The sequence below is a fragment of the Physeter macrocephalus genome, chromosome 11 (assembly GCF_002837175.3).
Source record: "Physeter macrocephalus isolate SW-GA chromosome 11, ASM283717v5, whole genome shotgun sequence".
In the NCBI taxonomy this organism is placed as follows: domain Eukaryota; kingdom Metazoa; phylum Chordata; class Mammalia; order Artiodactyla; family Physeteridae; genus Physeter; species Physeter macrocephalus.
In genome coordinates this window covers 114,402,658-114,430,373 of record NC_041224.1, presented here as the reverse complement: position 1 = coordinate 114,430,373, position 27,716 = coordinate 114,402,658, and the positions used below count along the sequence as shown (strand labels likewise).

General features: G+C 38.7%; 1 protein-coding gene and 1 pseudogene across 1 annotated transcript in view; both read left to right on the top strand.

Annotated features, from left to right (window-relative positions):
* STRN3 (striatin 3) overlaps window positions 1-27,716 on the top strand; it is a 138,689-nt gene that overhangs the window by 13,440 nt on the left and 97,533 nt on the right. The gene's annotated exons all lie outside the window — the stretch shown is intronic.
* On the top strand, window positions 11,187-12,427 carry LOC102974244 (heparan sulfate 2-O-sulfotransferase 1-like; annotated as a pseudogene).

Sequence of the window (27,716 nt, the reverse complement as noted above, 5' to 3'; positions counted from 1 at the left end):
TTTTAAAGTCATTTGGAATGTTTCCTTTTTGTGGGTTTATGCCACCAAGGCCGTACACAGTTATGTTCATTTGTTTCATTCTACTTTATATTTTTAGGGATTGCCTCTTTTTGTGCTATTTAATTTTGTTTTGTAATTGTAAAAGATATTTACCCATTGTTTCAAAATCAAATATTGAAAGGGATATTGTCAGAAGTCTAGCTTCTTTCTCTTGTCTCTTTCACCCCAATCAATCCCTCTTCTCCTCAGGTTACTATTTAAATGATTTTATAATTTATCCTTCCATTGTTTTTTGTTTGGTTGTTTTAATATAAAGAAATACACATGTAGTTATAGCCACCCCTTCTTAGATAGGTAGCATTCTACATAAACTTTTCTTCCCCTTGATTTTTTACTTTTTATTGTTTTTGCATATATCTAGGAATGATTACAAGGACATTTTAGAAACAGTAACCTGTCAGATTAGGTAACAACAGAAATGCCACTGGGCTGTTAATAAGGAAGCCACACTTTTAGACAACAAAATATTTTGTCTACTTCATGGCAGCAGAGCTGATACACCTATGAATAAGGCAAGATGGTCTGACTGTCCTTCCCAGCACACCTCCTGTGTGTATTCCATCCAGGTGTCAGTGTTGGCTGCTTGGCTTTGTTTCTCCATAAATGACAGCCTGTGCTGAATAACAGTTTACAGACATTCTGCTTGTTCCTGGAGGACCTGGGGCAGTAGCCATTCAAAGTATGGTAGAGCAGGGAAAGCCCCAGTGCAGTAGCCAAGAGCACTCCTTTCCCCTGTTGAACCTGTGGGGTTGAATTTAACTACTAATTTCTTTAAGACCTGCTCCTGTATTTTACTCTGGCCCTGCCTACTAAGAATTTACAGTACGAATGAGAAAGGGAGAGGAATGGTTGCTATAAGCCAGGCTTAAGTTAATCTTTAATCATTTAAAAACTTTGAGAATTTCTAAAGTATAAATTATCTGTCTCTTTGAGTGCCTACCTAGTTTCTATTATAGAGTAAAACTAAAACAATCCTGAGAATGTGTGTATTAAAACAATTCACTAAAAATCTTCAGAAATACCAGATTTGTTGATTGACCATTGTATATGGAACACTGGAGCCAGGATGCAAGGTAAAGGCGCCATATATGAGATAGAGAAGGTTTCGTTTTAGTACTGGTGTAACAAAGCAATAAACTGTTTTGTTGTTTCCGACTCCCTTAGAACTTGTAAAGTGGATCCTTGATAGAGCTCTTGTTAAGTATGGTGAGGATGCATTTTTCTCCTTTAGTTCTAGAAATGATGATGAATCCATTGTTACTTTTGGAGAAGAATAGTGCAGGAAATGAGAAACACGGCAATATCTTCACTTTGCTGGTTGGAATTTGTGAGCACAAATGATTACCATCTCTGTCAGAAGAGAGATGGGGCGTTATCCTTTTAGCCATATTTGTAGATGACCTTTGGTGTGCTGTCAGGGATGGCCCTGTGACGGTGACCTTTCCATGTTAACAGCCTTGGATGTCAGGAAGTGGAAAGGGAATCTGATTCTTCTCACCCATCCTCCTCCTACAACACCACCATCTTTTTTCACCCCCAGCTTAATAATCATATCTTAAGCTCCTTAGTGCAAAGTGTTAGGCTGTCCGTAATTGTAGAAATTATGTTTCTTATGCTGGGTGATTGAGTAATAACAATACTACTATCTTAATGTCAACATGAATTTGTCTCATCTTGTCTGAAACGTTAACTGAGCAAGTTCAGACTCAGGGCTTAGAGTCCACCATTCATTTCTCAAGAGCAGGTTTCTGACTCATACACACACCCTTTGTTTTTGGTCCTTTTCTTCTAAGGTTGTTTTCTATTGTTCTTTAATTTCCATTTTTTATTAGTTAATATCTGGTATAAAGAGAAAATGTAGATTGGTTCTAAGAAATACCATCTAAAAGTTTTCTAGCATAGAATAAACTGGATATTTTGTTGTGTATGTGTGGGGTAGGGAGTTGCTGGTTAGTTCCTACAAGGCCTCACCCAGTAACTGGACCTGACTATGTGTGTATATGGACGTGCTCTGTCACTGTTTCCAGGCAGAATTGGAGTTAGCAGCACAATTATCAGAGGCTTTTTTTTAGGAGAAGATCTTCAAAGCTGACAAGGTGTTTTCTTTTTTTGAGCCTTTCTTCTTAAAATCCTGCTCATTTTGACCCATTAACCTTAGAATTAGCTTAATTTTTTTTAACTTTTGATAAAAGTTGTCTGAAAGTCTGTCTCTTAAAGTATCCATAATACATCTGGTCTTAGCTGAGTCATTTAAAAAAATTTAGCAAGTTTTTACTTTAAAGAAATAAACTTTAAAAGTACAGCAGTGTCACTTGGTTTTTAAAATGGAACTTGAGTCCCTCTAGTGGGTAGAGTGTAAATCACTTTCCAAGCTTGAAATTTAAAGAAAGACGACAACCTTGAGTTATGTGGAACCAGCTTTCAAATCCACTGTTCTCTTCGGTACTGGTGTCCCCTCTCCCCAGCTGAGAGGCAGTGCTTAGCTAGCCACTGGCTTGGCCCTAATGTTAACCAAGATTCAGCGTCCTTTTCCGCCCATGTAATTCTGGTGGCCCTGGTCATTCCTAGCATGGGATCTCCCAAACTGTGGCTCACCAGCTGCTTTCTTTCAAGCCTTGGCAAGTATAAACTCAGGCTACAAGGTGGTGATTTTAAGCCATGCATTTCTTTATAGAAAGGAACACAATGCCCTTGGGGTCCTTGAGGTACCATGAAAAAAATACTTGCACAGGCCTGTTTTGGGCACAACAGGTAGATTAAAGACATTTAGTAAGTGGAGGAGTTACATACTGATAGCCAGAACACAGGCAGCATGGTATGGCAGAAAAGAACTTGGCTTTGGGGTTCAAATCCTAACTTGACAAATACTAACTGTGCGACCTGGAGCTGATTACATAGGTTCTCTGTATCTTAGTTTTTCCCTTCTGTAAAATGGGGAGATGATAAACCCATTTTGCAGGGTTGTTTTGAGTATTTAAAATAAATATGCAAAGGCCTTTGTGTTTTTAGTGCTCTGTGATTAGTAGCAGAGGTCATGGATATTTCCCAAGCTTAATTCATTATAAGGCATGAGATTTAATTATTTGGATAACCTTCCCTCTTCTCCCATGCCTTCTTTTTCTTTCAGTCACCACCAAGTAAGCGAAGAAAATTAGAGAAGCCAAGGAAACCCATTACGTTTGTAGTATTGGAATCTGTGATGAAAGAATTATCCCTCAAAGCATCGTCTTTGGGCTCTGAGACAGTGGAAGGCATAGTAGTTGTGACAACATGGATTGAAAAAATTCTCACCGATCTGAAGGTACCTGGTTAATAAGCACATTGAAGAAGTACTTATAATAATCTCTCTTTTTTCTTTTATTTTTTTCTTCTATTTTTTAATTTTTTAAAAAGTTTATTTATCTTTGGCTGCGTTAAGTCTTCGTTGCTGTGCAATCCAGCTCTCCATCCCCTTTCCCTTTAACATTGTCATTCCTCCTATTGATATGTTAAACTTGAGCAATATATCACCCCTTCTCTGCATTCACAGTGGCTTGCACTGTGTATGATTACATCGTTGCAATTTTCTTTTTTATTTTCATTTTCTGCTTTCCAGTAAATTGAAGCTACTTGTTAACGGGAACTTGCTGGTTTTGAATATGCTGCGAATTTTTGTTGGATTCAGTTGAAACACCCTGTGGTGTTTGATTACATAGATGAAAGCATTACATGTCCATAGAAAGAACTATTAATAATAGTACATGTTAACATTTAATGAGTGCTTTCTGTATGTTTGGAATCATTCTAATTTGTATACCATCCCTAAATCATAGATAACAAGTATTTCCATTTTAGAGAGAAGGAAACATGGGCAAGAGTTTAAATAACTTGTTCAACATAAAACAGTAAATAGGTAATGAAGCCGGGTGCTGCCGAGTTGCTTTTGACATATGTTACACCATCTTAAGGTAATACTGGTACCTGGTGTTCATTGGGACCACCTCCGTGGTAAAGAATTGTAAACAAATGACTATCGAATAGGGTCAGTGTCACAAGATTTAAAAGGCTATATATAAGTGAAGTAATTATAAATGTGTGTGAAATTTTGGATCATGTTTAGATAGATTTTGTAAAAAAAAGTTTTAAAAATTCTAATTATAACATTTTTCAGACTCTTTATTTTTTGAATAGTTAATGCATGGTTCAAAATTAAATCTTGTACTTACCATGAGCCTGTCCACCCTTAGTGTCCTACATTAGTAACCACTTTTATTAGTAGTACTATATGTATCCCTTCAGTGTTTCTTTATGCAAATAGAAGTAAGCAAATATGTATGTTGATTTTCTTTCCTTTCTGATACAACAGTTTGTAAACTATATACCTGTTTTTCACTTTGCTTTTTCATTTAACATTTTTTGGAGATTATTCTGAGTCTGTTAGTAGAGAACATTCTCACTTTTTTTGTGTGTGTGGTACGCGGGCCTCTCCCGTTGCAGAGCACAGGCTCCGGATGCGCAGGCTCAGCGGCCATGGCTCACGGGCCCAGCTGCTCCGTGGCATGTGGGATCTTCCCAGACCGGGGCACAAACCCGTGTCCCCTGCATCGGCAGGCGGACTCCTAACCACTGTGCCACCAGGGAAGCCCCATTCTCACTTTTTATAACAGCTGCGTAGTAGTAGTATTCTACTTTGTGTACATGCCATAGTTGATTTAATTACTCCACTATTGCTGAATGGTTGTGTTAAAGTTTCAGAAAACATTTGTAACTGTGTTCTTAAATGTGTGAGCAACCAACCAGCCTTCTGCCAAAAATAAACTCTATTATATTGCTTTTTTGTTTTGTAGGATTATAATATTAGCAGTTAACAGCATTATACAAATTCGTAATATTTTTAATTTCATGGCTTGCATTCAAGTCTGAATTACGGGTCACAAATGTTTTAGCTATGAAAGCCATTAGTTATCCTGTTTCATTTAAGCTGTAAGTCTGTTACTGAAATCCTGAGGAACAAAGGAGTGAGAAAGACAAAACGAAAAGATGAAACAGAAAAAAAAGGGGGTGGGGTAGATGGGAAGAGGAATAAAGGCAGTGATAGAGAAACAGTGGATGGGTGTGAAAATATGCCAGCAACAGTTGTCTCAGATAATAAAACTATTTCAGAGTGGCCTAAACTGACATTTGTGTTTTTGCTTTTTCCCAGAGCTTTAAAAAGTGGACCAGGGACTTCCCCGGCAGTCCAGTGGTTAAGACTCCATGCTTCCAGTGCAGGGGACGCGGGTTCGATCCCTGGTTGGGGAGCTAAGATCCCACATGCTGCCCGGAGTGGCCAAAAAAAAAAAAAAAGTGGACCAGACTTCCATAAGCATATATTTCATAAGAGAGGGTGGGGGTGGGGTCGAGACTCTAGAAAGTATATAATTATGAATCTTTATACTTTGCGTATATCACTGCACCTTGGTCATTTTCTTCTTAATATTTAATGTAACTTGTAATTTTAAAAATTGTCTCTCTCCCCTCACGCACACTTTTAAGATTAATTGTAAGCTCTTTGAGAGGAGGGACCTGTCTTTGTTAAAAAATTAATGTATACCCAGTGTGAAAGTAAAGGGTCTGGCACATAATAGGTGTTTGCTAGATATTTATTAAATGAGTGAAGTTGCTGAGAATGTTCAATTAAGCTGTTAGATATAAGAAACTGAATTGTAATTTTTGTAGTACCATACGGAACAAAGCCCACACGATGGAGATAATACCAGTAGTGAATGACTACTCTTCCCTCATCCCCTCATTTGATATTGGAATGAAACCAAGCTTTCTGTTTTTTATTATAAGGTATTCAAAATACCTTAGTCCTGTCTCCACTTTGTGGGAAATAGAGTATAAGAGTGATCACAGCTGCAGTTAAAATGTATCTGTGCTTGGGATTAATGCATGGGGGTGGAGGTTACTTTTTCCCTCAAATAGTAATAAATGATTTTTATGAAGAATATTTGATGACTAGGCAATACTTATGATTAACTGAAAAGCATAGTTCCATATTATGTGCTAAATCAGCTATGTTAAAAATTATATTGAACAACCCAGTACAAATGTTTTTAAATACCTTTGTGATTTTTGGGTGATGGGATTATTGGCAACCTTTCTATTTTCCCTATTAAAAAAAAAAATAAAAGGCCCAGCAAACATAAAGTAGGGATTTTCTGTTATTGGAATGGATATTTCACTCTTCGTTGTGGTGCACGGGCTTTTCATTGCGGTGGCTTCTCTTGTTGCAGAGCATGGGCTCTAGGCCTGCGGGCTTCAGTAGCTGTGGCTTGTGGGCTCTAGAGCGCAAGCTCAGTAGTTGTGGCACACGGGCTTAGTTGCTCCACGCCATGTGGGATCTTCCTGGACCAGGGCTAGAATCCGTGTCCCCTGCATTGGCAGGCGGGTTCTTAACCACTGCGCCACCAGGGAAGCCCCCTGAAGTGTTTCTTTATGCACATATATATAAAGAGAGAGAGAGGGAGACACATGAACAGACACCATTGAAAAATACTTTATCATAAAACAGCAAGTTGAACTTAGTATTTTTAATGAGTTTATATACTAGTTTATCTTTTCCCCATTTTCTTTTTTAACTGATTTCTTTAAAAACTTACAAATACCGTGTTTTACTCATGAAGATTTTTTGATGTTTTAAATCTTTTTGTGGTTGGATTTAGTTGCATTTATTTATTTTGTAAATTTTTACATTAGTGTTTTTTTTTACATTTATTGCAGTGTTGGGTCTTCATTGCTGCGAGCAGGCTTCTCATTGTGGAGCACGGGCTCTAGGCGCACAGGCTTCAGTAGTTGTGGCACATGGGCTCAATAGTTGTGGCTCGCGGGCTCTAGAGCGCAGGCTCAGTAGTTGTGGCACACCAGCTTAGTTGTTCCGCGGCATGTGGGATTTTCCCAGACCAGGGCTCGAACCCATGTCCCCTGCGTTGGCAGGCAGATTCTTAACCACCAGCAAAGCCTTTTACATTACTTTTTAATTCTTAGTTATTGTTAAAGTAATATATGAAAATTAAGCTACAGAAATGTCAAAAAATAAAGTAGTGCCTTTTTGGTAATCTTAATCTTCTAGGAACAGCATTGCATTTTGGGTGTATATCTTTTCAGAACTTTTTCTGTACAGTAGTCTCCCTTTATCTGCAGGGGATACATTCTAGACCCCCCAGTGGATGCCTGAAACCATGGATATAGTACCTTACTCTATATATGCTGTGACGGTTTATCACATCTCTTACATCTCCATACCATATTTCAGTATAGGTAATAAAGTTAGTTAAATCATTAGCTTTTACGTTATTGTGACCATGTAAATAATATTTTTCTGAGTCAGGTATAATAATTTATGGGGCTTCCCTGGTGGCGCAGTGGTTGAGAGTCCGCCTGCCGATGCAGGGGATACGGGTTCGTGCCCCGGTTCGGGAAGATCCCACATGCCGCGGAAAGGCTAGGCCCGTGAGCCATGGCCGCTGAGCCTGCGCGTCCGGAGCCTGTGCTCCGCAACGGGAGAGGCCAGAACAGTGAGAGGCCCGCGTACTGCCAAAAAAAAAAAAAAAAAAAAAAAAAAAAAAAAATTATGTATAGTATAATTTGTGAGTCAAAAAGTATACTGTGAATACTGTTCCTTTTCTGCACAACTTTTTGTTTTTCTTGGAGTTACTTGCCTCCATTTTTAGTTTAGTTTTCTATGTATCTATTGCTGTTTTTCCAAAAGGTGTTAAAAATCTGTCGGGGTTTTCAAACTCTCAAGCACATCACATTATCTGTTAGTTCTGCCTCGTGTATGGAGAGATTGGAGTGGGGAGAACTTGACTGCAGAACTGTCATTCTCCTTGTTCTGATCTAGACTTGTTCTTAAGACTTGTAGAATTATTCTGTAACTTCTGTACTCTTTTCAAAAAGGGAATCCCCTGCACCCCCACCCCACCCCCTTTCTTTTCCCACTGGCTCCCTTTCTGCCTCCTGTCTTGGCTTATTTAGTCCTTCGTTTGGCTGAAATACGTTATCTGGTTGTTTCTTGAGAAAAGTTGCATAGGAGGTAAATTTTAGGGACTTGTATCTTTTTTAAAAAATCTGTATTTTATTTTCACACTTGATTGGTAGTTTGCCTGGAAATAAGTTTCCATCAGCATTTCAAAGACATTTTTCTTGTCTTTGAACTTTCAATGTTGCTTTTGAAGAGTTTGATTATATAAATTTATTTATTTATTTTTGGCTGCATTGGGTCTTCGTTGCTGTGCGTGGGCTTTCTCTAGTTGTGGCAAGCAGGGGCTACTCTTTGTTGTGGTGCACAGGCTTCTCATTGCAGTGGTTTCTCTTGTTGTGCAGCATGGGCTCTAGGCGCCCAGTCCTCAGTAGTTGTGGCACGTGGGCTCTAGAACACAGGCTCAGTAGTTGTGGGCTGCGGGCTCTAGAGCGCAGGCTCAGTAGCTGTGGCACACGGGCTTAGTTGCTCCGCAGCATGTGGGATCTTCCCGGACCAGGGCTCTAACCCATGTCCCCTGCATTGGCAGGCGGATTCTTAACCACTGCGCCACCAGGGAAGCCCGCTGTTCAGGTTCTTAATTCTTTTTTTTTTGTATGTGATTTGAATTTTTTTCTAGGTATCTTTTGTTTATACTGGTGTTGTTAAATTTTATGAAAATGCATATCGTATCAGGCGTTGAGAGAATTTCTCCTTAATCCAGTATTTCTCAGTAGAGGGCACTGTGGGCATTTAGGTAGTACCATTTTTGTGTTTGACGGTATTGTGCTTATGGGGCTTTGAGCACCCTGGCTCCCAGCACTAAATGCCAGAATAACCCATTAGTTTTGGGGACAACTAAAAATGTCCCCAGATATTTCCAAACACCCCCTTGGGAGAGGCAGTACTAATCTTTTTTGAGAAGGGTTATTGTAGTCCCGAGTCCTTAGGGCACTTTTTTGTTCAGTTGATGATGGACCTACTGATTTAAAATTTTTCTTCTGTTTCCTGATTTTCTCTTTTTGGTCTGTTTTCTGAGATACTTTCTTCAACTATATTTTTCAGTCCTGTTATCTTGAATTTGTAAAGGTATTTTCTTATTTGAATTTTTAAAAAGAATGGTATTCTGTTTTTATTTAATATATATATATTTGTTGTTGAAGTTTTCTTTCCCTTAATTGTCAGTTTTCTCTGAATTTCTTCTTTTTCTTTTGCTTCCCTTCTTTCTTACCTCATGCTGTCCTCACGTATTGGTGACCATTGACTGTCTGTTTGTATTTAAAAGTAAAGTACTGTAAGGCTGGATGGCAGCTGTGACCCTTTTTGCCTCTTTTCTTAAAACTCATTTTCATTTCCATTTTTTCCAGAATGGCCTTCTTCCTAATATTAGTTTTTAAAAGTCATTGACTGGAATTTTAATCTTTAGCCTTTCCACAGGCTTGTTTTCTTAAATCTTTAACTGTTTGTAATTGGTTCTCTCAGTTATTATTCTCTGAGTTCTTGTATAGACTTCTTTCAGTCTCAAATGTCCATCATTGTCATTTTTTCAAAATATATCTATATAGAAATAATTTACTATTCTTGTGTTGCATTTTGTTTAGAGCCTACCTGCAGGATAATATTCTGTCTCTGCTGAACTTTCTGGACTCTAGTTTTCTTCAAGTCTTGTTAATTCTTTCCAGGATTTCTTATGTCTTCCATTGTGGTCACTTTCTCCCTAGATTCTTATTTCCAGTTTACCAGCCTTACATAAATTTTAGCTCCTTGACTTTTCTTTAGTTATTCCTTTAACCATACTGTATCTTTCTGGTTTGTAGTGTCCTTTAGTTCTGTACTGTTGTTTTCACTGTTTCTGGTGTCCTTAAATACTAGTTTTTGTAAACCAGGTTGAGTTTTTTTTTTTAAGTCCCCTTCTCTAAGCCAGTGGTATGTCACACCTTTAGCTTCTGTTGTGCTGTCTGGTATAAACAAATATATGGCATCTGGTATAAATTTCTTTTTATTTAAATTCAGTCGCTAAAGAAAAAAGTGTTTTTTTTCTTTTAAAGTAACAGTATGTCATTTATGCTGCCCTTTAATACATATTAAAATAACTGACTTTTCCCCCCAGTTTTTTTTTTTAATTTTTATTTATTTGGTTGTGCCAGGTCTTAGATGTGGCTCACAGGCTCCTTAGTTGTGGCTCGCCGGCTCCTTTGTTGTGGCATGCGAACTCTTAGTTGTGGCATGCATGTGGGATCTAGTTCCCTGACCAGGGATTGAACCCAGGCCTCCTGCATTAGGAGCTCAGAGACTTAACCGCTGTGCCACCAGAGAAGTCCCTTATACACCACCCCCGCCCCAGTTTTTTATTGTGGTAAAATATACAACAAAATTTACCATCTTAATTATTTTTAAGTATACACTTTAGTGGTATTAAGTACATTCATATTGTGCAACCATCACCACAATCCATCTCTAAAACTTTTCATGCTATAAAACTGAAATTCTATACATATTAAACAATAACTATCCCCTGTCCCATTAGTCGCTGGTAAGCATTGTTCTACTTTATGTCTGTGTGAATTTGATTACTCTGGGTACCTCATGTAAGTGAAATAATTCAGTATTTGTCTTTTTGCGACTGGTTTATTTTATTTACCATTATGTCCTCAAAGTTCATCCATGTTGCAGCATGTGTCAAAATCTCCTCCCTTTTTAAGGGTGAATAATATTCCATTATATGCATTACCACAGTTTGCTTACCCGTTTGTCAGCTGATGGACACTTGGGTTGCTTCCACTTTTTAGCTATTGCGAATAATATTGCTAAAACATGGGTGTACAGATATCTCTTCAAGACTCTGCTTTCACTTCTATTGATATAACTGATTTTTACTTGTTAATAAAATTGATATATTCGGGGCCGAGGGCAGTGCAGCTGTAGCCGCAGCGCTGGTGGAGGAGAGGGCGGCAGCGAGCAAAGGAGGGAGGGAAGGAAGGAAGAGAGGGAGGCGGGTGGGCAGGCGGGCGTGGGGGTCGGGGACTGAGGCGGTAGAGGGAGACGAGAGCCGGGCAGCCGCTTCGCGCTGTGTTTGCTGCGCGGGCTTTTGTGGGGGCGGCCATGGAGTCACCGAGGAGAAGTGGCACCGGCAGCGTAGGTGCTGGCGCCTAGCGGCAGGGGACTGGGGAGGCAAGAAGGGGGGTCGCTGCGGTGGTTCTCTTGCTCTCGCGCTCACCTTGCCTTTCTCCTGGCTCGGTGGGCTCTTCCCGGCGTCTCCCTCGCCTCCTGGGCCCCTATCCCCGCCCCCTGTGGTATGTCTTGATTGCGATCAGCAGGTTTCATGGGGCTCCTCAGGATGATGATGCCGCCCAGGTTGTAGCTGCTGATGGTGGTGGCCTTCGCAGTGGAGATGCTCTTCTTGGAGAACCAGATCCAGAAACTGGAGGAGTCCGAGTTGAAGCTAGAAAGGGCTATTGCAGGACATGAAGTTCAAGAGATTGAGCAGCAACATATGATGGATAGCCCTTGGCAAGATGCAGCTTTAGATGAGAAAGAGGACATGGTGGTCATTTATAACAGAGTCCCCAAAACTGCAAGCACCTCTTTTACCAATATTGCTTATGATCTATGTGCAAAGAATAAATACCATGTTCTTCACATCAACACTACCAAAAATAATCCAGTAATGTCACTGCAAGATCAGGTGTGCTTTGTAAAGAATATAACTTCCTGGAAAGAGATGAAACCAGGGTTTTATCATAGGCACATTTCTTATTTGGCTTCTGCAAAATTTGGTGTGAAGAAGAAGCCAATTTACATTAATGTCATAAGCGATCCTGTTGAGAGGCTAGTTTCTTACTCTTTCTGAGATTTGGAGATGATTATAGACCGGGGTTAAGAAGACGAAAACAAGGGGACGAAAAGACCTTTGATGAATGTGTAGCTGAGGGTGTCTCAGACTGTGCTCCAGAGAAGCTCTGGCTTCAAATCCCATTCTGTGGCCACAGCTCAGGATTTTGGAATGTAGGAAGCACGTGGGCTATGGATCAAGCCAAATATAACCTAGTTAATGAATAGTTTCTGGTGGGAGTTATTGAAGAGCTTGAAGATTTTATCATGTTATTGGAGGCAGCTTCGCCCTGGTTCTTCAGCGGTGCTACAGAACGCTATCGTACAGGAAAGAAATCTCATCTTAGGAAAACCACAGAGAAGAAACTCCCTACTAAACAAACGATTGCAAAACTACAGCAGTCTGACATTTGGAAAATGGAGAATGAGTTCTATGAGTTGGCACTAGAGCAGTTCCAGTTAATCAGAGCCCATGCTGTACAAAAAAAAGATGGAGACCTCTACATCCTTGCACAGAACTTTTTCTATGAAAAGATTTACCCTAAATCGAACTGAGTACAAGGTGTGGCAGTTAGTTTTTTTTTTTTTTTTTTTTTTGCTGTACGCGGGCCTCTCACTGTTGTGGCCTTGGCCTCTTCCGTTGCGGAGCACAGGCTCCGGACGCGCAGGTTCAGCGGCCATGGCTCACGGGCCTAGCCGCTCTGCGGCATGTGGGATCTTCCTGAACCGGGGCACGAACCCGTGTCCCCTGCATCGGCAGGCGGACTCTCAACCACTGTGCCACCAGGGAAGCCCGGCAGTTAGGTTCTTGAACTACAACTTTGACCCTGTCTTCACCTTAGTTCTCAGCTCCACAACTTGGATTGCTGGTGGGTATATAAGACAGTTTGTATTGAACCGAGTTAGGATACAGACAGTGATGTCAAGGAAGTAGATTCTGGCTGATATGTCAGTGGTCTAGGAAGTTTAAGTCTTTTTTTTTTTCCTGGATAAATTTTGGTGGGAGTTACAACCTGCTGCCTGGACAAAACCTACACATCACCTAAAATAAACACATAGCAGGTCTGATTGAAGGCTAAATACTGAAATACAGTTTCAGAAAATGTTCTGATACTGTTTTTGATAAAGCATTTTTTTCAGCTAACCATGAATGAAGATGAATCCATTTGCTACTTCCACCTTCACCTGGAAGTTTGCATTATACACCACTACTGGATAGTGTTATTAACTGTTTGGCAGTGTGTACTTTGTTTTTGTGAATCACGTCCCATGAAATTTATTGAAATGTTTGATCAGGTTTGCTAAGAATGTTTCTGCTGTAGTTGGAACTGCCCTTATTTATGTAGGTCATTTTAATTTTCTTAAAAAAATGATTATTAGTGTTAAAAATCAATTTAAACCATTATTAATACTGTAAAAAGAATTAAAGCAGTATTTCTCATTCCTGTCTCCCCAATATCTAAGATTGAGGAAACACTTCAAAGGATGTTGACATTGCCTGAAGTTTTGGTTAAGGCTTCCACACATGAATATCAAAAATATAAGTTTAGTATTTGTTTCTCAGTTGGTTATTTGTAAAGGTATAAACTGAGGTATTGGTGAGTCCATATTATAAATCCGTTAGTGAGCTGTGGTATGGGTAGGATTTTCCTACTTCTGTACTTTTACTTGTAGACTGTTTTCACTAAGGTGCTTTATAACGTGTTTTAAAGCATTGCATTTACAAAAATAAAAAAGGAAAATGCTGTAAATATTGCATATTTTATGTATTTGGACCAAAAGATTATACATAATTAGACAAAAGTGGTTTTGCACTAGTTTTATTATGTCAAGTAAAACCATCAGACCTACTGTTCTCGTATTTCTCATTTAACTTTACTGTTAAGATATCACTGAAATGAACTTCAATAACCTTTCAATTTTGATACGCAGTACATTATTCATAATTGGGGGCAGTAGTTGTAGTGGAAAGAGTACTGGATGAGGAGTCAGAAAACTCGATTTCTTGTCCTGGCTCTGCCACTTATCAGCTGTGTGATCTTAGGCAAGTCACTTAACCTCTCTCTGCCTCAGTTTCCTCATCCTGATATGAGGATGATAATACCTGCTGTACCTACCTCACAGGGGTGTTGTGAGGATTAAATGAGACGGCATGTGAAAGCACTTTGAAAACTAATGCGCTATATAAATGTAAGGTATTATGGAAACATCTTTAACATATAGTTTCATACAATTCGTTTTTTTAACAAAGAAAAGGTCCACTTAAAAGCTGGTTGAAAAAAGTTAATCTTGATATAAATTTGTGTTTAATAAATATCTTCTCAGTGGGAAAAAATTGATATATTTTATAGACTCTTCATCTGGTATGGCACTCTTTTCAAACTGAGTTCTACACATTCATTTCTTTTTACTGATCCTTCTAAAGTGTGAGCACTTTTTTTTTTTTAATTATTATTTATTTATTTATTTTTGGCTGTGTTGGGTCTTCGTTTCTGTGCGGGGGGTTTCTTTAATTATTATTTATTTATTTATTTTTGGCTGTGTTGGGTCTTCGTTTCTGTGCGAGGGCTTTCTCCAGTTGTGGCAAGTGGGGGCCGCTCTTCATCGCAGTGCGCGGGCCTCTCACTATTGCGGCCTCTCTTGTTGCGGAGCGCAGGCTCCAGACGCGCAGGCTCAGCAGTTGTGGCTCACGGGCCCAGTTGCTCCGCGGCACGTGGGATCTTCTCAGACCAGTGCTCGAACCCGTGTCCCTTGCATCGGCAGGCAGACTCTCAACCACTGTGCCACCAGGGAAGCCCCAGTTTTTGTTATAAGAATGCATGAAATTTTGGTGTAGAGTTTTACATGAAATCACATGACTGCTGATTTAAGGCAACAGTGTCCAATAATACCTATCAGAATTTGATTTAGATACTAATTTCAACAGAAATGTGCAGGGCTAGGTGCTCTCTGTAAATCTTCAACACTACCACCTCCCCCTCTGACTCAGCAGATGTCTTTACCTCCTACTTAACAGAGAAAATAGCAAACCCATCAGATGGGGAGTTCTTTATATTCTTGCTACTAAATCTACAAATTGTACATGTAGACATATATTGTTTTTCTTGGGCCACTCTGTTTTTGTTCCTTTTTTTTTGTTTTTTTTTTTTTTTTTTTTTTTTTTGGTGGTACGCGGGCCTCTCGCTGCTGTGTTGCGGAGCACAGGCTTCGGACGCGCAGGCTCAGCGGCCATGGCTCACGGGCTCAGCCTTTCCGCGGCATGTGGGATCTTCCCGGACCGGTGCACAAACCTGTGTTCCCTGCATCGGCAGGCGGATTCTCAACCACTGCGCCACCAGGGAAGCCCGGGCCACTCTTAAAATGGGAGACATTTCCTATAAGGCTTATCTCTACTGGTTGTTCATTTATTGGATGTTTATTGAGCACTCAGTAGGTGTGTGTGAGGCACTGAGGATAAAGCTATAAACAAAGTAAAACTCCTGCCCTCGTTAAGGTTAAATTCTACTGGGTCGAGAAAGAAAATTTTGTTTGTCAGATAGGGATAAGTGCTATAGAGGAAAGAGGATAAGTGAAAGAAAAGTTTGTTAGGTACGGTTAAGTGCTATAGAGGGAAGGGGATAAGTGAAAGAAAAGTTTGTCAGATGAGGATAAGTGCTGTAGAGGAGAGTAAAGCAGAGAGAAGGATGATAAGGAGTGGATCTGTGTGTAAGAGATTACTATTTCAAAGGTTCCTTGGGGAAGACATCACTGCTGAGATTAGATACCTTTGTTTCTCCCTTCCTTCTTTTTTTGTGGTACGTGGGCCTCTCACTGTTGTGGCCTCTCCCGTTGCAGAGCACAGGCTCAGTGGCCATGGCTCATGGGCCCAGCTGCTCTGTGGCATGTGGGATCTTCCCGGACCGGGGCATGAACCCATGTCCCCTGCATCGGCAGGTGGATTCTCAACCACTGCGCCACCAGGGAAGCCCTCTCCCTTCCTTCTTTTGTATTAAACATATCTTAACGTACCATTTTAACTTCCTTGTTGTTCTTTTAATGTATTTTTTTTTTAAAGATGATTATTTTTTTAAATTTTTGGCTGTGTTGGGTCTTAGTTGTGGCACATGGGATCTTCGTTGAGGCACGCAGGACTTTTCGTTGCGGTGTGCGGGCTTCTCTCATTGGGGTGTGCGGGTTTTCTCTTCTCTAGTTGTGGCTTGCAGGCTTCAGGACATGTGGGCTCTGTAGTTGTGGCACACGAGTTCCAGAGCATGTGGGTTCTGTGGTTTGCGGCACTTGGGCTCTAGTTGAGGTGTGCGAGCTCAGTAGTTGTGGCTCACGGGCTTAGTTGCCCCCTGGAATGTGGGATCTTGGTTCCCTGACCAGGGATCCAACCCACGTCCCCTGCATTGCAAGGCACATTCTCTACCACTGGACCACCAGGGAAGTCCCCTTTTACTGTGTTTTTGCTGTCGCTATTTTCTTAGTTATGGTTCTGGGGGTTGTCATTACCATTTTTAATTTGAATACCAATTCAATTACAATAGTATATAAAAACTTTCTTCCTATGAAGCTCTATTCCCTTCCCCCTCCTTTGTGTTGTTATCCTGCAAGTTACATCTTTATCCATTGTATACTTATCAACCATCTTTCTAATTATTGCTTGATGTTTTTGTGTTTTAAATAAGAGGGGAGGAAGAAAAAGAGAAAAACAAATACATGTATACTGTTTTTTATAGTTACCTATGAAGTTACTTGTACTGGTGCTCTGTATTTTTCATAGGGATTTGAATTACTGTTTAGTGTTATTTCATTTCTGCTGAAGTGCTCCTCTTAGTATTTCTTTTAGGACAAGTCTACTAGTAACAGCTTACTCAGTTTTGTTGATCAGGGATGTCTCCTGCAATTCTGAAGGATAGTCTTGTTGGATATGGAATTACTGGTTGACAGTCTTTTTTTTCCACACCACTTTGAACATATCATCTCATTGCCTCCATGGTTTCTGATGAGAAATCAGCTGTTGATCTTGAAAGGATCCTTTATTTGTGATGAGTCACTTTTTTCTCTTTTTCGTTGGCTTTCAACAGTTAATTTGTGTCTGTATGGATGCCTTTGAGTTTATCCTCCTGAAGTTTTTTGAGCCTCTTGGATGTGTAGATTAATGTGTTTTTCAAATTTAGGAAATTTTTGGCCTTAATTTCTTCAAATAGTCTATCCTTTTCTCTGTCTCCTCTTCATTATGTGTATGTTGGTGTGCTTAATGGTGTCCCACAGATTTCTGAGTCTCTGATCATTTTTTTATTTCATTCTTTATTCTTCCTGTTCCTGAGACTGGCTGATCTCAGTTGACCTATTTTCAAGTTTGCTGATTCTTTCTTCTGCCTGCTCATATCTACTATTGAGCCCCTCTGTTGAATTTTTTATTTTATTACTATATTATTCAAATCTATAATTTCTATTTGATCTTTTTTAGAAAATAATTTTTGTCTGTTGAGATTGTCAATTTGGGTGAGACATTGTTCTCATATCCTGCTTTAGTTGTTTTAACAAACTTAAATTAAGTGATTTAAAGTCTTGGTATAGTAAGTTCAATGTCTGGGCTTCCTCAGGGATATTGCTGCATGAGCCCACCACGTGTGTGTGTGTGTGTGTGTGTGTGTGTGTGTCTGTGTGTGTCTGTGGTGTGTGTGTCTGTCTGTGTGTGTGTGTGTGTGTGTGTAGACTGTACTTTCTTTTCTTTGCATGGTTTTAATTTTTTGCCAACTGGACATTTTTAAATAATGTAGCAACTGTACAAATCGGATTCTCTCCTCTCCCCAAGATTGATTGATTATCTGTTTATTTATTTCTGTGACTTTTTTGGTACTAATACTATAAACTCTGTTTTTCTGTTGTTTTATGTGGTCACTGAAGTCTCTGCTCAGTTAGCTTAGTGGTTAAAGTAATGGATAGACATAGGTTTCCTTGGATGCCTGAAACATGTAAATCTTCCAGTCTTTGCTAAGGGGCTCTATGTGTATGTTGAGACATGCCTTCAACACTCAGCTAGGCAATTTACAACTCTGTCTTAGCTTTCTTTTCTTGCTTGTGCAGAGCCTAAAGGTTAGCCAGAGGTGAGAGTTTAGGGCTTTCTCAGGTCTTTGCTGAGAATGTACACAGGTTATGTGTGAGTGTGGATTCCCAGGAATATATTTGAGCTTTCCAAAGCCCCCATGGACATCTCATTCCCCAGCTTTTCTTTTTAAGCTTTTTGATTATGCTATTGTTTGCCCCAAGTATTGTCCATAATCTCAGGCAGCTGCAGTGTTTGACAGTTGCCTCTGTTTTTGACCAGAAAGAAGGCTGTTTGCTCTGGATGAGCTCAGAGTCAGGCCACATAAAGACAACTTTGGTAGTAGTAGAGTCTTCCAAGGAACCACCAGACATGTCAAATAATGACAGTTCTCTGGGAGTGGGACTTTTAAGAAGATCCATTCCTGTTCTGCCCCCCCTCCCCCAGTGGCTGTTGACATTCACTGTGACTGCAGGCTGTTGGTTTTCACAGAAGTAGGAAGGGGTAGAATGGAAATAGGGTAAATTAAACACCACAAAGCTTGCTGTTCTTACCAAGATTCAGCCATTATTTGGTGAATAAACATTCCCCAGATTGCTTCAATTCTTTGTAATTTTCAGAGCTCTGAAAAAGTTGATTCTCCCAGCTTTTGCCAGCGTTCTCATTGCTTTTCTGAAGGAGAGAATTTCAGAGGTCTTTACTTGGTAATTCTTGCCGATGAGAATAGCAGTTGTACTTAATAAGGATGTGTGGATTCCTTCTCCAAGCTCAGAGGACTCAAGGAGCCTGGGGATTGAGAATTTTCAGGTTAATCAACCCATCTCTCTATCCCATTTTTTCAGGGTTCCAATATGTTCTCTTTTTTAACCTTGGCATAGCAGACTTATCCAGATTGAGACTTTAACTTTCTTTGGGACCCTGCCACTCTTACAATTAAGTCTTGGCCCTTAGCCTTTTGTGGCCTCCTGCTTTTAAAGATTTTATGCTACCAAAGAAACTTCTGGCTTTTTCACATTTAGTTTTTAATTCCCTATCACTCATTTTAACCTCTTGTTATATTTTTCCGAAGAGTCAATTGCCTTTAGCAACAGCAACCCAGTTTCATGGTCTTTATAATTACTGTTTTCCTTATATTTCTCAAATATCTGATACACTGCACCTTTTAAGTTCAGGGTTCGGCAAACTGGCTTGCTGGCCAGACCCACTCTTGGGTCTGCCTGTTTTTGTCATGCCCTATTTTTAAAGAGTTGTAAAACAAGAACAACAAAGCAGAATATGAAATACTATCTGGTCCTGTAAAAAAAAAAAAAAAAGTTTGCCAACATCTGCATTCTCTTCCACTGGATAACTACCCAGTTTACCAACAATGGAACTTTTAGCCATTGCACTGCCAGTTTGTGCTCGGTTTCTGTTCTATCATCACCAGCGATAGTGTCCTTTGCCAGTTGGGTGGCTACGTGGATGGTGATCCAACTCCAAAACTTCATTTTAGAGCCTATTTTCTTGGACCATTCTCAACACCAGTGGCTGCAAGTTGGGTCCCTGGGTAGGCTAACTATGATTAGCATGCAGAAATGTTCTTAGGATCAACATCTGTAGAAGGAATGGAAAGGAAGCAGAAGGGGTAAATTGGGCTGTAATGTATTATCAACAAAAGCCATTGTTGGCCCCTTGAGAAACTCTGAAGCTGGGATAACCTGTGGAGTTGTCCAAAATTGTGACAGGGTGCTGGGCCCTTATACGCCTGTTTTGATCAGTCCCTCCTTGAAGGCTCCTAGGGCATGCAGCTGTCTTTAGCTGAGGCAATTCCTAAAAAGGCCTAACAGGTGAAGGTGAAGGCTGTTTGACAGCAGCTGGACAATAAATCCTTCATTTCTGAAGGGAGGTCTGGATAGCACATCAGTGTCTGCTACATAGCTTTATGTGAGTTATTGTAATTATAATTTTCTTCTAAAATTTTTTTAAATTGTAACTTTAATGAATAAGTTTTTTCTCATGAGAAAGCTGTAAAATAGAATTCTTTTAAGAACTATATACATTTTTACTCATAATAAGATGGACAATTTTTTCCTAAGGCATTTTTGAAAAACTGAGGTATTTTAGTTTTGATTTGTGTCATTTTAATATCAGAAGTGTCATCATAGAATTCTGAAATGCTAATCTTAGTGGTTGAAATTTACAACTAGCAGATCTTAAGACATCTAATTCAGCCCTCTGATTTGACAAATGAGTAAGCTGAGAATGAGTGAGCTAAGGGGTTATAAAGCTAGTTAGTGACAAGTAAGGATTAGAATGTAGGTCTCCAAACTCCCAACTAGTATCCTTTTATCAGTATTCCTTGTCTTAGTTTCTTATAATAATTTCTAAGAAAAGAGTATTAGCGTTTTGAAACTGAGCAAGAGTTTTTTATGGCCTTTAAAGTCATTTTGTTGCTCCTGGGAACCATGGTAAACAGTATGCAAATGCTTCAGGGATGACAACAGCAATAATAATAAAGCCAACTTTTGGAGTATATCATTTTCATCAGTCCTGAAATCATTTCGGACAGATGAATCTGATTTATTTTTAACCTTTCTGGAAGATGATTCCACAGTTATCTTTGGAAACTTCTTCCTGATGACTATGGGTTGTCAGATAATGGAAACTCTTCACTATTTGCTGGCAGGATCATACAGTGAACATATGATTATCAAATGAGGTCTGAAAGTACCCTACAATTTTTAAATTTAGTATTTTATTTTCAATGGTAGATTATCTTAAACATGTTCTGGATCACCTGAGTCATAATTGAATACTTTCACTTGATGCTGGGGATAGAATATGTGTTAGTTTTTGGTGGTGCCAAGTGTTACTGTTTTGATTGTTAGGGACTAATATTAAGGAAAAGAATAGAAGTACTAGTCTTAATGAACAAGATGCTTTTGAGTTAAGTGAAGACCAAATGCTTTTTTAGCATCAGGAATTAATGTTTCATAATAATGTGAAGCTGAGAAAAATTTACCTGCCTTATTACCATTTAGTAGAACAGGCATTCCAATCTCAAAGGAAGCTTATGGTGGTTCAGTTAGTGCCATTTTTGTGTTGTGTGCAGAGATTTATTCAGCAAAACCATGACATTTATTTTTTTAAGTGTTTGTGTTAAATTCAATTTTATTTAGAAGTTTTGTATTTGGTTTTTGGTTTATCTGACTTTGTATATTTATGTAAGATCTGTATGTATAATGAGTTTACTTAAAGGTTCATGTTTATCAACTATACTGTGATAAAAATTAATTTTTAAAAAGTTTATGTTTACATAGGTTTAAATAACGTTAGGATTACAACTTTTGTAAATAACTGGAAACTGCAGGAACGTTTCTCCTTTTTAAGGGGTCTGTATGTTATTGAAGTTTGAGAATGTCTTCAGAGTTCCAAGTTGATGTTGGGTTACCTAAAAGTACATACTTAAACTTTATGAAAGTTTTAATGAATGTGCAGTCATATTAATATATGTGTGTGTGTAGGCAAGGAAGGAGGAAAGGGGAGATTTTCTTGTGTAGAAGAAAAATATTATAAATTATGATAATAGGAATTAGGTTTCTTCTGAATAAAGGGTTTGATGCCATTGACTCCTGGGAGGAAGTTATGATAATTTCAGTCTTCAAAGATTCACTCTACTTCTCATGCTATATTGAAGTCTTTTGAATGTTCTAACTCTTGAAAAAAATTCTGTAGTGAATCTTGTAATGAAAAAACCTGCTAATTTGTTTTGTAAGTTGAAATTTTGGCAGATTGCTATTTAGTAGAGTTTAAGTATTTATGATGGACTAGTCATGATCTGCCTGGTAAGATCTACTTGATAAATCTAATTGTAGATAAATACCTGTTTTGGGGTCAGGCACAACTTGTAGTTTACTCACATTATTATATAATAGGGGAATATAAATGTGTATGAAAATAATTGTGATGAATTCAGCTGAGTATAGAAGTTTTCTTGAGTGAGTACTTTTGAGATATTTCACTAATTTTAATTTATAATCTTAATAAGATATCGTTTGTCACCACCATTTTCCTTCTAATTTTCATCTGTATGTATGTCATTAAACTTTCCACAGGCCTTTTTTTTCTTTCCTTCCTTCCTCACCCTCCACATGCCCCCCCCCCCCCGCCTTCTTCCTGGCCTGCTAGTTGCCACACACTGTTCTAAATGCTTGGGATATAACCATGAACTAAACAATCAAATATTCCTGCTCTCATGAAACTTAGATTCTTCTGGGGTCTGAGGGTGGGAGGAAACAAGCAATAACATGTAAATAAATTATTGAGAAACTGTATGAATAGATAAAGAAGAAATTTTTGTTAGAAAGTGATTAAGTGTTGTGGTAAGAGAAAAAAGTAGAGGAGGGTTAGGGCAATTAAGAATATATGGGGGCTTCCCTGGTGGCGCAGTGGTTGAGAGTCCACCTGCCGATGCAGGGGATGTGGGTTCGTGCCCTGGTCCGGGGGGATCCCGCATGCCGCGGAGCGGCTGGGCCCGTGAGCCGTGGCCGCTGGGCCTGCGCGTCCGGAGCCTGTGCTCCACAGCGGGAGAGGCCACAACAGTGAGAGGCCCGCGTACCGCAAAAAACAACAACAACAACAAAAAACATAAAAGAGTATATGGAGAGGGCTTCCCTGGTGGCGCAGTGGTTAAGGATCTGCCTGCCAATGCAGGGAACACGGGTTCGAGCCCTGGTCCGGGAAGATCCCACAAGCCGTGGAGCAACTAAGCCTGTGCGCCACAACTACTGAAGCCCGCGCGCCTGGAGCCCGTGCTCCGCAGCAAGAGAAGCCACCGCAATGAGAAGCCTATGCACCGCAACAAAGAATAGCCCCCACTCACTGCAACTAGAGAAAGCCCACGCGCAGCAACGAAGACCCAACGCAGCCAAAAATAAATAAGTAAATTTATTTTTTAAAAAAGAGTATATGGGGATATGGAATAGTTTGTAATTTTTAAAAGGATAGTTAGGATAGGTCTCACTGAGAAGAGGACATTTGAGCAAAGTTTTGGTAATGGAGTTATTTGTGTGAAGGAAGAACTCACTGGCATTGCTGTTAGTGGAAAAGGCCCCAAGGCAAATAGGTGCGTGCTTGATGGCTTCAGAAACTAGCAAGATGACCCATGTGGTTAAGGTGGAGTGAAGTCCGGGGGCGGGGGAAGAGTGGTGGGAAAGGATACCGGAGATGTAAAAAAAGGACCAGACAATGAGGACTTTGTTGGCCCTGATAAGGACTTAGGCTTTTATTCTGGGTAAGATGGGTAGCCATTGCAGAGTTTTGAGCAGAAGTGATGTGTCTGGCCTTTTTGGGGGAGGAGTGCACTGGCTGCTGAGTTGAGAATAAAGTTGTGTGTGTGTGTGTGTACACACATATATCTCCCCTGCTTACACAAGTGCATTGCACTTAGACAACTATATATTATTCAGAGTGTAAATATAAGGTCTATATTTCTTTAGCCGGGAATCAAAAGTTGGATTTTAATACTCATTTAACTAGTAACAGGGCTGTTCAAAACCTGAAATCCAGCAGGAGGACAAATTGTGTGGAAGAAAAAAAATTATGCATATTTTTATCAGTGTGAGAAGAGAGAAGATTAATGAATGTTTAGAGGGAATGTTAAAATTGATAGCAACATTCTTTTTTTTTTTTTTTTTTTTTTTTTTTTGGCCATGCTGCAGCTTACAGGATCTTAATTCTCAGAAAGGGATTGAACCCAGGCCACTGCAGTGAAAGCGCTGAGTCAAGAAAAAAAATTATGCATATTTTTATCAGTGTGAGAAGAGAGAAGATTAATGAATGTTTAGAGGGAATGTTAAAATTGATAGCAACATTCTTTTTTTTTTTTTTTTTTTGACCATGCTGCAGCTTACAGGATCTTAATTCTCAGAAAGGGATTGAACCAGGCCACTGCAGTGAAAGCACCGAGTCCTAACCACTGGACGGCCAGGGAATTTTCAATAGCAACATTCTTGATTTTAAAATATTTTTCTTTTAAATGGGGGGACTATAGAAAAGCCTAGAAAAAAAAATGAAAATTGCTTATCTCACCACCCAGAGATAACCATTATTAATATTTTTGCATTCGGGTATGTATGTGTGAGTGATATTTTTAATGTATTTTTGCCTGAACTTGTAAATTGAAGTATAACATCCATTTAGTAAAGTACTCCAATTTTAAATATACAACTTGATGAATTTTTACAAATTCTATGTAAATACCACTCAAATCAAGATAATATTGCCAGTGCCCTATATGTGTCTACCTCGTTTTCACTTAGTCCCCCCCCGCCAACACCTAGAAGTAACTACTATTCTGACTTCTACATCACAGATTCTTTCGTCTGTTTTTACATTTTAACACTAATTTTACGGTAAATGTCTAGATTTTTTTTTTCATTCAACATTGTATTTTCTCTTTTTTTTAAGCAATGGTTTTATTTTTACTTATTTTTTTTTAATTTTTGAGTTTTATTTATTTTTTTATACAGCAGGTTTTTATTAGTTATCTGTTTTATACATATTAGTGTATATATGTCAATCCCAATTTCCAAATTCATCCCACCCCCACGCCCCCCAACACCCCACCACTTTCCCCCCTTGGCGTCCATACGTTTGTTCTTGACATCTGTATCTCTATTTCTACCCTACAAACCAGTTCATCTGTACCATTTTTCTACATTCTGCATATATGCGTTAATATACAATATTTGTTTTTCTCTTTCTGACTTCTCTCTGTATGACAGTCTCTAGATCCACCGACGTATCTACAAATGATCCAATTTTATTCCTTTTCATGGCTGAGTAATACTCCATTCTATATATGTACCACATTTTCTTTATCCATTCATCTGTCGATGGGCATTTAGGTTGCCTTCATGACCTGGCAATTGTAAATAGTGCTGCAATTAACATAGGGGTGCATGTGTCTTTTTGAATTATAGTTTTCTCTGGGTATATGCCCAGTCGTGGGATTGCTGGGTCATATGGTAATTCTATTTTTAGTTTTTTAAGGAACCTCCATACTATGGTTGTTTGTTTTTTAATATTGAGCTGCATGAGCTGGTTATATATTTTGCACATTAATCCTTTGTCTGTTGATTCATTTGCAAATATTTTCTCCCATTCTGACGGTTGTCTTTTCATCTTGTTTGTAGTTTCCTTTGCTTTGCAAAAGCTTTTAAGTTTCATTAGGTCCCATTTGTTTATTTTTGTTTTTATTTCCATTAGTCTAGGAGGTGCATCAAAAAAGATCTTTCTGTAATTTATTTCAAAGAGTGTTCTTCTGATGTTTTCCTCTAAAAGTTTTATACTGTCCGGTCTTACATTTAGGTCTCTAATCCATTTTGAGTTTATTTTTGTGTTGGTGTTAAGGAATGTTCTAATTTAATTCTTTTACTTGTAGCTGTCCAGTTTTCCCAGCACCACTAATTGAAGAGACTGTCTTTACAGGTCTTTTGTCTCCCTATGTAGGTTTATTCCTAGGTATTTTATTCTTTTTATTGAAGTGGTGAATGGGATTGTTTCCTTAATTTCTTTCTGATCTTTCGTTGTTAGTGTATAGGAATGCAAGAGTTTTCTGTGCATTAATTTTGTATCCTGCAACTTTACCAAACTCATTGATTAGCTCTAGTAGTTTTCTGGTGGCATCTTTAGGATTCTCTATGTATAGTATCAGGTCATCTGCAAACAGTGACAGTTTTACTACTTCTTTTCCAATTTGTATTCCTTTTATTTCTTTTTCTTCTCTGATTGCCATGGTTAGGACTTCCAAAACTATGTTGAATAATAGTGGCGAGTGTGGACATCCTTGTCTTGTTCCTGATCTTAGAGGAAATGCTTTTGGTTTTTCACTGTTGAGAATGGTGTTTGCTGTATGTCGTATATGGCCTTTATTATGTTGAGGTAGGTTCCCTCTGTGCCTACTTTCTGGAGAGTTTTTATCATAAATGGTTGTTGAATTTTGTCAAAAAGTTTTTCTGCATCTATTGAGATGATCATATGGTTTTTCTCCTTAAATTTGTTGATATGGTGTATCACATTGATTGATTTGCATATATTGAAGAATTATAGTTTGAGAAGGATAGGTGTTAGCTCTTCTCTAAATGTTTGATAGAATTCACCTGTGAAGCCATCTGGTCCTGGACTTTTTGTTTGTTGGAAGATTTTAAATCACAGTCTCAGTTTCATTACTTGTGATGGGTCTGCTCATATTTTCTATTTATTCTGTTTCAGTCTTGGGAGGTTATAAATTTGTCCATTTCTTCCAGGTTGTCCATTTTAATGGCATAAAGTTGCTTGTAGTAGTCTCTTAGGATGCTTTGTATTTCTGCAGTGTCTGTTGTAACTTTTTCTTTTTCATTTTTAATTTTATTGATTTGAATCCTCCCTCTTGATGAGTCTGGCTAAAGGTTTATCAGTTTTGTTTATCTTCTCAGAGAACCAGCTTTTAGTTTTATTGGTCTGTGCTATTTTCATTGTTTCTATTTCATTTATTTCTCCTCTGATCTTTATGATTTCTTTCCTTCTTCTAACTTTGGGTTTTGTTTGTTTTTCTTACTCTAGTTCCTTTAGGTGTAAGTTTAGATTGTTTACTTGAGATTTTTCTTGTTTCTTGAAGTAGGCTTGTATAGCTATAAACTTCCCTCTTAGAACTGCTTTTGCTGCATCCCATAGGTTTTGAATCGTCATGTTTTCATTGTCATTTGTCTCTAGCTATCTTTTGATTTTCTCTTTGATTTCTTCAGTGATCTCTTGGTTATTTAGTAACGTTTAGCCTCCGTGTGTTTGTGTTTTTTACGTTTTTTTCCTTGTAATTTCTAATCTCATAGCGTTGTGGTCAGAAAAGATGCTTGATATGATTTCAGTTTTCTTAAATTTACTGAGGCTTGATTTGTGACCCAGGATGTGATCTATCCTGGAGATACTCCTCTGTGCACTTGAGAAGAAAGTGTAATCTGCTATTTTTGGATGGAATGTCCTATAAATATCAGTTAAATCTGTCTGGTCTGTTGTGTCATTTTAAGCTTCTGTTTCCTTATTTGTTTTCATTTTGGATGATCTGTCCATTGGTGTAAGTGAGGTGTTAAAGTCCTCCACTATTTATTGTGTTACTGTCAATTTCCTCTTTTAGAGCTGTTAGCAGTTGCTTTATGTATTGAGGTGCTCCTATGTTGGGTGCATATATATTTATAATTGTTATATCTTCTTGGATTGATCCCTTGATCATTATGTAGTGTCCTTCCTTGTCTCTTGTAACATTCTTGGTTTTAAAGTCTATTTCATTTGATGTGAGTATTGCTACTCTAGCTTTCTTTTCATTTCCATTTGCATGGAATATCTTTTCCCATCCCCTCACTTTCAGTCTGTATGTGTCCCTAGGTCTGAAGTGGATCTCTTGTAGATAGCATATAGATGGGTCTTGTTTTTGTATCCATTCAGCAAGCCTGTGTCTTTTGGTTGAGCATTTAATCCATTCACCTTTAAGGTAATTATCAATATGTTTGTTGCTATTACCATTTCCTTAATTGTTTTGGGTTTGTTTTTGTAGGTTCTTTTCTTCTCTTGTGTTTCCCACTTAGAGAAGTTCCTTTAGCGTTAGTTGTAGAGCTGGTTTGGTGGTGCTGAATTCTTTTAGCTTTTGCTTGTCTCTAAAGCTTTTGATTTCTCCATCAAATCTGAATGAGATCCTTGCCAGGTAGAGTACTCTTGGTTGTAGGTTCTTCCCTTTCATCACTTTAAGTATATCATGCCACTCCCTTCTGGCTTGTAGAGTTTCTGCTGAGAAATGAGCTG